Genomic DNA, 10,393 nt, shown 5'->3' on the forward strand with positions numbered 1-10,393 from the left:
CAATTGGGGTTAAGTAACTTGCCCAAAGTTACAGGGCTAGTTTTTTTGTGTGGGTGTTAAGTGTCTGAGGCCGGAACTGAACTCGGGTCCTCCTGACTCCAGAGCCGGTGCTTTACTCACTGCACCACCTAGCCGCCCCATGTCTTTTTCATTTTTTAAAATAAAATTTCCATGGATATATTTTTGTTTTTACATAACCTAAATTTCTCCTGTAACCCTCCTTCTTCTCCCAACCATTCCTCATATCAATTTATTTTAAAAAGAGAGGAAGAAAAAAAATCAACAAAACTGTTAAGGGCATTGAAAAAAAATCTGACAATATATACAATATTCCACACCTGTGGACTCCTAATCCCATCTCTGCAAAGTATTTGGTGGAGGACTTGATATCTCATATTTCATCTTTGAGGAGAGTATTGTTTGTTTTAATTATGCAACATTTGTTTTTGGCTGTGATTGGGATCTTTCCACATAGATCGGTATAGTCATTGTGTAGGCAGGAATGCCTTTCTAACCATGCAACTCACCAAAGAAGACAGTGACTGTACCAGAGGAGGAGTTCCCAAGACTGGCTGGACTCCTTCCTGGTGAAAAGCCTTCCAGTCAACAATCAGTTGTCCTTCAAAAGATTGGCCATTTGGGGCGGAGCCAAGATGGTGGAGTAGAAGCACGACCTTCCCACGGCTCTGGCTTCCACCTTCCCCAATCCATGTAAAAAGGGGACTCTAAACAAACTTTGGAGCTGCAGAACCCACAAAATAACACAGAGAAGCTAACCTCCCGCTGAGGACAGGCCGGCAGGAATCCAGACCAGCTCTCTGGGAGCTGAGCCCAGCCCCACGCTGAGGCTTTAGCCCCAGGGCGGGCCTGACCAGCCGCCAGCCAGAGGGACTCCAGATCAGCAGCAGCTATGGACATTTCCAGATTTATCAACACATAGATGCAAAGGACAAAGTGAGAGGTCAGTGCAGTCTAGATTTTGGGACCAGTAAGTGGGAGTACGTGGCTTTTACCCCTGGGGTGAGAAGCCACTGAAACGCAGGCACAGTCAGCCAGTGCCACATGGCAGCTTCAGCTCCTGGCCTGCAGAGTGTAGGGAGACCAAGCACCAGTCTGAGGGGTAATTGCTCTTGCTTTAACTTGCTTGGATCTGGATTGCAGTCTAGGGTGGAGGTCCTGGGGTGTGCGTCCAGCTTGCCAGAGTGTGTGGAGACCTCAGAGAGGGTACCCATCTAATACCTCTGGCAGCTGAGAAAACCCCAGTGTTTGGGACGAAAGCTCCCCTGTCTGGTGGCAGAGTCCTACTGTGGAAAAAAAGCCCAAAAGTCAAGTAATTGAGTGGCAAAATGAGCAGGCAAAGGAAACAAAGCAGATAGAAGATTCCAACATTACATTCCTATTTTGGGGACAAAAAGGAGCAAAGCATGGAACAGGAGGAAGACAGTGAAGTCAGAACTCCTGCACCAAAAGCTTCAAAGGAAAATACAAGCTGGTTACAGGCCATAGAGGACCTTAAGAAGCAGATAAGAGAAGTGGAGGAAAAATTGGGAGGAAAAATGAGAACAATGCAAGAAAATTATGAAATGAGAGTCAACAGCCTGACTGAGGAAAATAATACCTTAAAAAACAGACTGACTCAAATGGCAAAGGAGTCTCAAAAAGGCAATGAGGAGAAGAATGTCTTAAAAAGCCAAATCTGCCACATGGAAAAAGAATCTCAAAAGCTCAATGAGGAGAATCATTGCTTCAGAATTATATTGGAGCAAATGGAAGCTAATGACTTTATGAGAAATCAAGATGCTGCTAAACAGATCTAAACAAATGAAAAAATAGAAGGCAATGTGAAATATCTCATGGAAAAAACCACTGACCTGGAAAATAGATCCAGGAGAGATAATTTAAAAATTATTGGACTACCTGAAAGCCATCACCAAAGTAAGAACCTAGAAATCATCCTCCAGGAAGTTCTCAAAGAAAACTGCCCTGATGTTTTAGAATCAGAGGGCAAAATAGAGGTTGAGAGAATCCACCGATCACCTCCTGAAAAAGATCCCAAAAAGAAAACTCCTAGGAATATTATAGCCAGGTTCCAGAATTCCCAGATTAAGGAGAGAATATTACAAGCAGCCAGGAAGAAACAATTTGAATATTGTGGAAACACAATCAGGATAACCCAGGATCTGGCAGCTTCTACACTGAAGGATAGAAGGGCTTGGCATATGATATTCCGGAGGTCAAAGGATCTGGGATTAAAACCAAGAGTCACCTACCCAGCAAAACTGAGTATCATGTTTCAGGGGAAAATATGGACATTCAGTGGAATAGAGGACTTTCAAGCATTCTTGCTGAAAAAACCAGAGCTGAATAGAAAATTTGACATTCAGATTCAAGAAGCAAGAGAAGCATGAGAAGGTAAACAGGGAAAAGAAATCATAAGGAAATTATCAAAGTTGAACTATTAACATTCCTACATGGAAAAACAATAATTGTCACTTATGAAACTTTTCTCAGTAGTTGAAGGGATTAGAAATATATATATATATATAGGTCTATATATGAGGGTATATGGGCATATGAATACATATGTGAATGTGTGTATATATGTTTACAGGTATACATAGATAGAGGGCACAGGACCAATTTAACAGGAAGGGAAGATACTTAAAAGGTGAAATTAAGAGATGAGAGGGATATAATGAGAGGAGATGGGGAAAGACAGATTGGGGTAAACTATCTCACACAGAAGAGGCAAGGGAAAATGGTTACAATGGAGGGGTAGAATAGGAAGGCCAAAGGGAATGAGTCAACCTTATTCCCATTGAATTTGGCTTGAGGAGGGAGTGAAATATACACTAAATAGGGTATCTCACCCTCCAGGAGAGTAGGGAGGGAAGGGGATGAGAGGGGGGATGATGGAAGGGAGGACAGGCTGGGGGGGATGAAAGTTGGAAGCACCCACTTTTGAAAAGGGAGGAGATCAAAGTAGAGAATAGAACAAGTGGGAGGTGGGATAGGAGGGAGGGAAATATAGTCAGTCTTTTACAATATATCTACTATATTATTGTTTTGCATTAGCCACATATGTACAACCTATACTGAACTGATTATCTTCCCAGTAAAGGTGGGTGACAAGGAAGGAAGGGAATGAATCTGGAATTGAAAGTTTTAAAATCAAATATTCAAATATATATGTATGTATATATGTGTGTGTGTGTATATATATATATATACATATACTATTATTAATACCATCTTACATGTAATTGGGAAATAAGATATACAGGCGGGGCAGCCAGGTGGCTCAGAGAATAAGAGCACCTGCTCCAGTGTTGGGATGACCAGGGGATCAAATCTGGGCTCGGATACTTAGCACCACACCCAGAAATACCTGGCCGTGTAACCTTGAGCAAGTTACTTAACCCTGGTTGCTTTAAAAAAAAAAAAAGATGTATAGGCACTGAGGCATAGAGACCCACTGGAAAAGTCAAAAGGGGTATGGGAGAAAATATGGGAGGGCAGATTGGAGGAGGGGATATCCTGTGGGACTGCTATTTTGGGGTGGTGGGCAGGGGAAAAACGGGGAGAAAATATGTAACTCAAAATCTGGCAGAAATGAATGATGTAAATCAGAAGTTAATAAAGCATTAAAAAAAAAAAAGATGGGCCATTTGGAAATAACTTGAAAGCTACAGTTATGAGGAAAAATGCCCCTGTAGCAGACTTCCAATCTTCTCTGCCCCCTCCAATGTTGTCATCACTGCATGAGGCCACATCATCTGTCAGTATCTGAAGAGGTTGCCTCATATCCCCATTGAACCCTAATGCTTATGTGTTTGGAAAAATTAATCCTTTCTCTGGACCCTCTTGTGACCAATAAAGAAAGAATCAGATATGCTCCTAATGGTGTCAGCAGGATTTCCCGCCTTGGAGTTGTTTTTTTTCTACCACCTTCCCCACACACACCTCACAAAATGAACATGTCACCTGGAACAACCCTGAGCAAAGTAATTTGGCGACAGATTGGATGACACGAAATCATCGGCAAAGGTTAGCTGGGATTTTTAAATTTGATTTTATTTTATTTTACCCTCCACAGACTTAGAGCCTGCCTTTCAGAGTTGGTTGTTTTTTTTTTACAAAGCCTGGAGAAGTAGGAGTTTTGCTACACTTCTTTTGCTGCCTCCCAGGGAATGGTGGGATGGGTCAAGGAACACAGATGCTTTAATTTTGTGTGTGTGATCATGTTTGTTTGCTAGAGTCCATGTGGTCAAAGGCAGGATTTGGGCAAACCAGGAAAAGGTTATAACAGAAACAAATTCTAATCATAGATTGACAGAACCACAGAGTTGGAAAGGAGCATCTCTACAAATCCATTGTACGTTTGAATTCTAATCTGATGGGAAGCTTATTATCTAAGGAGGCAGCCTGTTCCACTTTGGGACAAATAACAATTACTTATTAAGTACTTGTTGACTTGACAGTGCTAATTAAGTTTTTTTTTTCCCCTTATATTAAGGTAAAATTTTTCTCTGTAATTTTTTATACTCATTGTTTTAACTTGGCCTCCAAGGGCAGGTAAAATGAGTCAAACCCTTTTCCCATTTGACAGCTCTTCAGCTACGGTATGACGTATTCTGTAAGTCTATTGTTGTCCGATACTGGTATGGCATATTTTTGAGTCCCCTCACTTCCTCCTGTTAGTCAATGTCTTTCCTAAAATGTGGCATCTTGGACTGAATATAGTACTCCAGAAGTGGTCTGAGCAGTGCAGAGTTCAGGGAGACTGTTATTTTCTCTTGTTCTGGACAGCCAGCTTCTAACAATGCTTCCTAAGTTTGCTTTAGCTGGCAGCTCACACTGTTGACTTTCATGGTCAACAATGTGACCTAACAGCCAAAAATGTCCATCTGGAAAGAAATTTGGATATCTCCCTAAGTCCCACCTCTACCTTTTCATTTCCCCTTCTTTCCTTCCCTCCTCTACTCCCTCTTTGCCACATTCATGTAGATGAGTTCCATCCAGCAGCTATATCCCTTCTTAACTGACCAATCAATCTGCCCTTATATTTGAGTGAGCTGTGCTTGTTTATGTGTAGTTCCTAACTTTACCTGTAGGTGGATCAGGCGCTACCTATGTAGCATTATCTGAGAAATTGCTAGGGGTGGGGGGGAGGGGGGGAAGTAGGGTTGGAATATTCCCCAGAAGAAAAAACTCCCCCTAACCCTGCCTGAAATGCTTTGGTTACTTACACACCTAAGTTAAAGCCCCACTATTACTGCTGCTGCTGCTATTACTACTACTACAATTACTACTACTGCTGCTGCTACTATGTAGTGCATTATAGCACTTAAATGTTAGAAAGTGCTTTACTGTTATCTCATTTGATGCATATGGGGATGTGTAATGGGAATGTAAATTTTTAAGATCTTCCCTGCCCCTAGACTAAAGTGCACCTGGAGCCTGGGGTGGGAGGCTTGTTTTTCAGTAGATACTACTTGATTGGCCAGTGAGTCAATAAGGTTGTTACATTCTCTGAGCCAGGAGAAGGCTATATAAGCCCTGATGTGTAGCTTTGTTTTGGGGCTCACTTTGAGAAGTGTTCTGTGATTTGATCAGATGAAACTCTGGAAAGCCATTGTTGAGAGTCCCCCGGCTTTGAAAAACCCAGATGTTGATTTGGTATGGATGTAATGGTTGGACAGTTTGGAAACTGTCTACTTGATCTGTTTCTCTGTCTTGATAATTCTGTCTGTATACTCTGAAGTTCAGGGTGCTGACCTTTTCCCCCTGAACTAGGTAAACGATACATATCTGACTGATTAAAGTAAGTTTGTTAACCCATTTTGAGTTGCTTTCCTTTATCAAAGCAGATCCAAGAACCTGTGTATGCAGCCACCCTGGGGACGCTGGGGTGCTTGCTGTTACAGGATGTCAACATATTTAGTCATTATCATTTTATATCTTAGCCCAAGTGAATTTATTAGCTTAGCTTAGGCATAGAACATAAAGGTTTGGTAAGTTTTGACAGGAAAAAGAGAGATGGAAACTCCTGGAACGTAGAGCATAGTTGTGGAGGGCCAGAGGGTTATATAAAAGCAATGGAAAGGCTCTGTATAAGACAGAATGATGAGTTACTGAAGGAAAGCTTGGCAGATGTCACCATTGGCCTGAGTCTAGCCCATACTATGGCTATAAGCGTGCTACGGCTTTTAGCGACAAAGAGTAAGAAATCACCATGCCTTCATTTAAACTTGTTCATCTGAAAGATTCCTTTTCATTGGGAAAGTATCATGGAGCGGGAAGACATGGCTGGACAAGAACCGCCAAGAATAACTGCACTGCTACGAAATCCATGGGCTCAGGAAACGCATTTAGGAGTTTTTCTGCAGCTCAGTCTCTTGACCTGTTCCCAGGAGGAATTCTTCTAAAACCCATGTAACGAGGAGAAAAATCTAGTGAGCACATTATATGAATGAGAACATCACACAGAAAAATCAATGGGCAAGCTTATTATGTGTCAAGTACAGTATTAGGTAATAGGGGTACCAAAAAAAGCCTCTGCCCTCAGGGAGCTTATATTCTAATGTGGCAGGCAACACTTCACTTACATTGGTATAATAACTCTGGCAAGGGCTTGGCTGGCTCCCCAAAGCACTGCAATTTGTACCTTTTCCCAAAGAGATTCATAGTAGGAGTTCTGGAACTCTGGAAGGAAGAAGTAGTCCCCATGGCAGCAGCTGGCATCTGATGCATCAGTAGTTCCTTTTGAGACCATGAGAGATGATTTCTAAATGAACAAGCTCGGGAGATGTGTGTACCTGTGTGTGCTGTCCAATAGCAGCTGTACTGTAATGCCAAGGAAAGGCAACTTCCCAAGGTTCAAAATACCATCATAGGTGCTCTCCATTTTATTCAGTGACAAACCAAGAACAGAGAAGATCAAAACATGACATCATTCAAAATACAGCATTTACTAAGTGTGATTAAATAATCTCCAAGTACTACCCCACCCCAGGACCTTCCAATCATTCAATCAATTACAAAGTCCCTGTCCTAAATATTACTCCACCCCTAGGCTGTACCTTCATTTAGTCCACCACAAAACCCCTCTTCTCAAATGGAGATTAGTTTCCAAACATAAGTAAAGTACATTCACTTGTTCAACCATAGAACACAAAAAGGTCAAAAGTTCCCCACCCCTGGATCACAATTGAATCTACCCCAGAGTTACATCAAGTTTAAGCACAGCACTTAATACTCAAATGGAGGTCTTTTCTTCATCTTGACACGAGGCAAGTTCTCATCAATCTTAGTTCCTGGGGAGACAAGGCTTAGCAAGGCCACAAGATACATTGCCAGTCCCTTCATGAATTCATCCTCTGTCTGTAGAACAGTCCTAGAACCCCTGAAAACATTAGCAAAACCCTCTCCCAGGATTTCTGTAAACATACAACAAGAAAATCCTTCTTCAGGGCTTCTGAACCAACAGAAAGACTCCCAGACCCCTGCAACAACAGCACTGTCCTTCAGCAGTGGACAGTATTCACTCTGTCTGCAGGACAGTCTCCAGACCCCTGCAACAACAGTACTGCCCTTCATCAGTGGACAGTATTCACTCTCTGTCTGCAGGACAGTCTCAGGAGCTCTGAACCAACAGAAAGGTTCCCAGACCCCTGCAACAACAGCACTGTCCTTCACCAGTGGACAGTATTCACTCTCTGTCTGCAGGACAGTCTCAGGGCTTCTTAACCAAAAGCCAGGTTCCAGGACTTCTTCAACAACAGGGCTGTCTTTCAGCAGTGGACAAATCTGGCAAAAGAACATCAAAACAGACAAAGTACCAGCAAAGCAGCCATGTCTCCTCAGTCCTTGGCAGCTCAGGGGGCAGGTCTCAAAAGTCCAGGCAATTCAAAGTGGCCACCAGCAATTCTCTTAGTCTCTCTCTCTGCCTCCAAGAGGTGCTGCTTCCAAAAAAAGTTCTTCTGCCTCTCTCTTGTCTCTCCAAATCTACATCACCAGCTCCTCCCAGTTCAGGACTCTCTTTTCACATCAACAAGTCCATCCCACAGGTGGGATTAACAAGCTCTGGGTTTTAACACAATCAATTTGAAAAACCAAGCCAATACAGGGGAATCTTTAAATGCCATTACTATCACAGCAGCCAGCCTCACACCGACCCTCCTTAACTGCCTTAGCCTTACTATCACCTAATGATATGAAGTTTGGAGTTTTTTTCATTCTGTTAAAACAACAATTTTCAAAGTATGGTCTGGGGATAAGATCCTTCCAGGGGGTTGAGAGGTCAAAACTATTTTCATAATACACATTTTAAGTTCTAAAATTGAGTTCTAAAATTTAAGTTCTAAAATTAAGTTCTAAGATTGATCATTATGACCCCCCAAAACAAAACTCTTGGTGGGGGGGATCCTCAATAATTTTTAAGTGTCCTGAAACCAGAAAGTTTGAGGACTTCTACATTAAAGAATGCATTTATCAGATTTAATATTATTTCTCATAAACACCTACAGTTGACTCTGTTCTTCTCTTACCTGGTATCTCTTTACTGAGAACCATGCAGGAGAAAAGAGTCCTTTTCCATGCAGACCTGGGAGCTCAGCCCCAGTCTATTCATTCTTTCAGAGTTGGTCTCTCTAACTGGGACCATAAGCTTGAGCCGTTTCATAAGTAGCCTTCTAGAAGAGTGGAAAATGACTATGAGTCTATGGCATCTTTTATAAATCTGCTTTATAGACATGAGGTAATGTTACCTGATGGTATAGACAAGACACACATGAAACAAACACGAAGTAATCTTGGAAGGGAGGGCACTAGCATCTGGGGGAGGGGGACTAAGACCAAGAAAAATCTGGGACAGAAGGTGGAGCTTGAGATCATCCACTAAGAAAACTAATGATTCCAAGAGGTGGATGGAGGTGTGGAGGAGGGAAAGGGTTCTAGGCATAGGCAATGAGTCCAAGGAAAAGTTCAAGATCAAAAGTTTGACCAGACTCTGCCCTTAATCTGAGGCAACCATTATACAAATGTGTGCTGTTAGTCATATCGAAGATTTATCAGAGAATACAGATGGGCATGCATAGGTTATTATCAGTATTGGCAAATGACATAAAAAGGCATGACTGTTGAACATTAGCACCATATTTTTATGTGAGGGCCATATTTTCAGGGAATATCCTGAAAGTACATCTCTGTTCCTCTATGCAATATGGGTAAGGCAGTATATGTTACTAAATAGATTGAGAGAAGGCAAGGAGAGCTGGGTTCAAATCCAGTCTCAGAAACTTAAGCTGTTTGAACCTAATAAAATCATTTATTTTTTCTGAACCTCAGTTTCCTTATCCATAAAATGAGGACTAAAAACACACACACACACACATGTGCCTCATGGGGTTCTTTTGAAGATCAAATGAGATAATATTTGTAAAGAGTTGTGCAAATCTTAAAATATATAGAAATGTCAGTTATTGCGACTGTAATTACTAGAATTGCCATGGGGACAGAGGTTTTTTGGCATGCAGAGAGCTCCCACCAAAACTAGTGACCATGCTGCTATGGTTTCCATCCTTTTGAAGGAATTCAAAGAAACAGTCAGAGGAGTGTGTTATGTGTATGCACATATATGTGTACACACATACCCATATCTGTGTGCCCATTTCTTTTGTCAACATTAGGAAAATCCTGGATAAGGCACAAGATTCACTGGGCTGGCCAATGAGAGAAAAGACAATGACTCTTCGAATCCCTATTTAAACCTTTTCCAGGAGAAAAGTACCCTATAAGGGAGGGAATATATGAAGAACCTGGCAAATGTTACCCAGTAGGGAAGGAAGAATATTTAAATTAAGAAGAATTTCAATATGAACTTTGGATTAAAATACACTTTAAATATCTCCTTCTGTTGGCTGGTGAAAGTGTCTCCTTCAGTCTGCCATCTCTGTCCCTGGCTTCCTGCTCATTGCTGAATTCTGCTCAGACTTGTAGGATCACAGAAGATTAGTGGGTACTTTTGCAGAATTTTCACTGTGCCTCCTTCCTCTGACCTTATCACAAGATCCCATGTCCTGCTCCTTTCATACCCATTAGCTTTCTTCACTGACTTTGACCTCTCTAGCAACTACTTTCAAATCTCCCAGACCACCAGGAATACACAACCCCAGCCCCCAGTTTCTATCTAAAAAAAAAAAAAGGTCACAGGTTTAAGACATTATTGAGATCTTATGCTATTCACACCTGACTTAATATTTTTCTTAATGGTTTTTTTCACATTATTTCAAGTGTTCTCATTTGTTTAATTTTGGTTTTTGTGTTTAAAAATCACTCACTTCAAAAGCTTCACTAGGGTCATCCACATTTAATATCTGTTTTCATTCTTTCT

This window comes from Petaurus breviceps, unplaced genomic scaffold, assembly GCF_028583685.1.
Source record: "Petaurus breviceps papuanus isolate PSGF00001 unplaced genomic scaffold, PetGlider_PUasm1.0 178, whole genome shotgun sequence".
Lineage (NCBI taxonomy): Eukaryota > Metazoa > Chordata > Mammalia > Diprotodontia > Petauridae > Petaurus > Petaurus breviceps.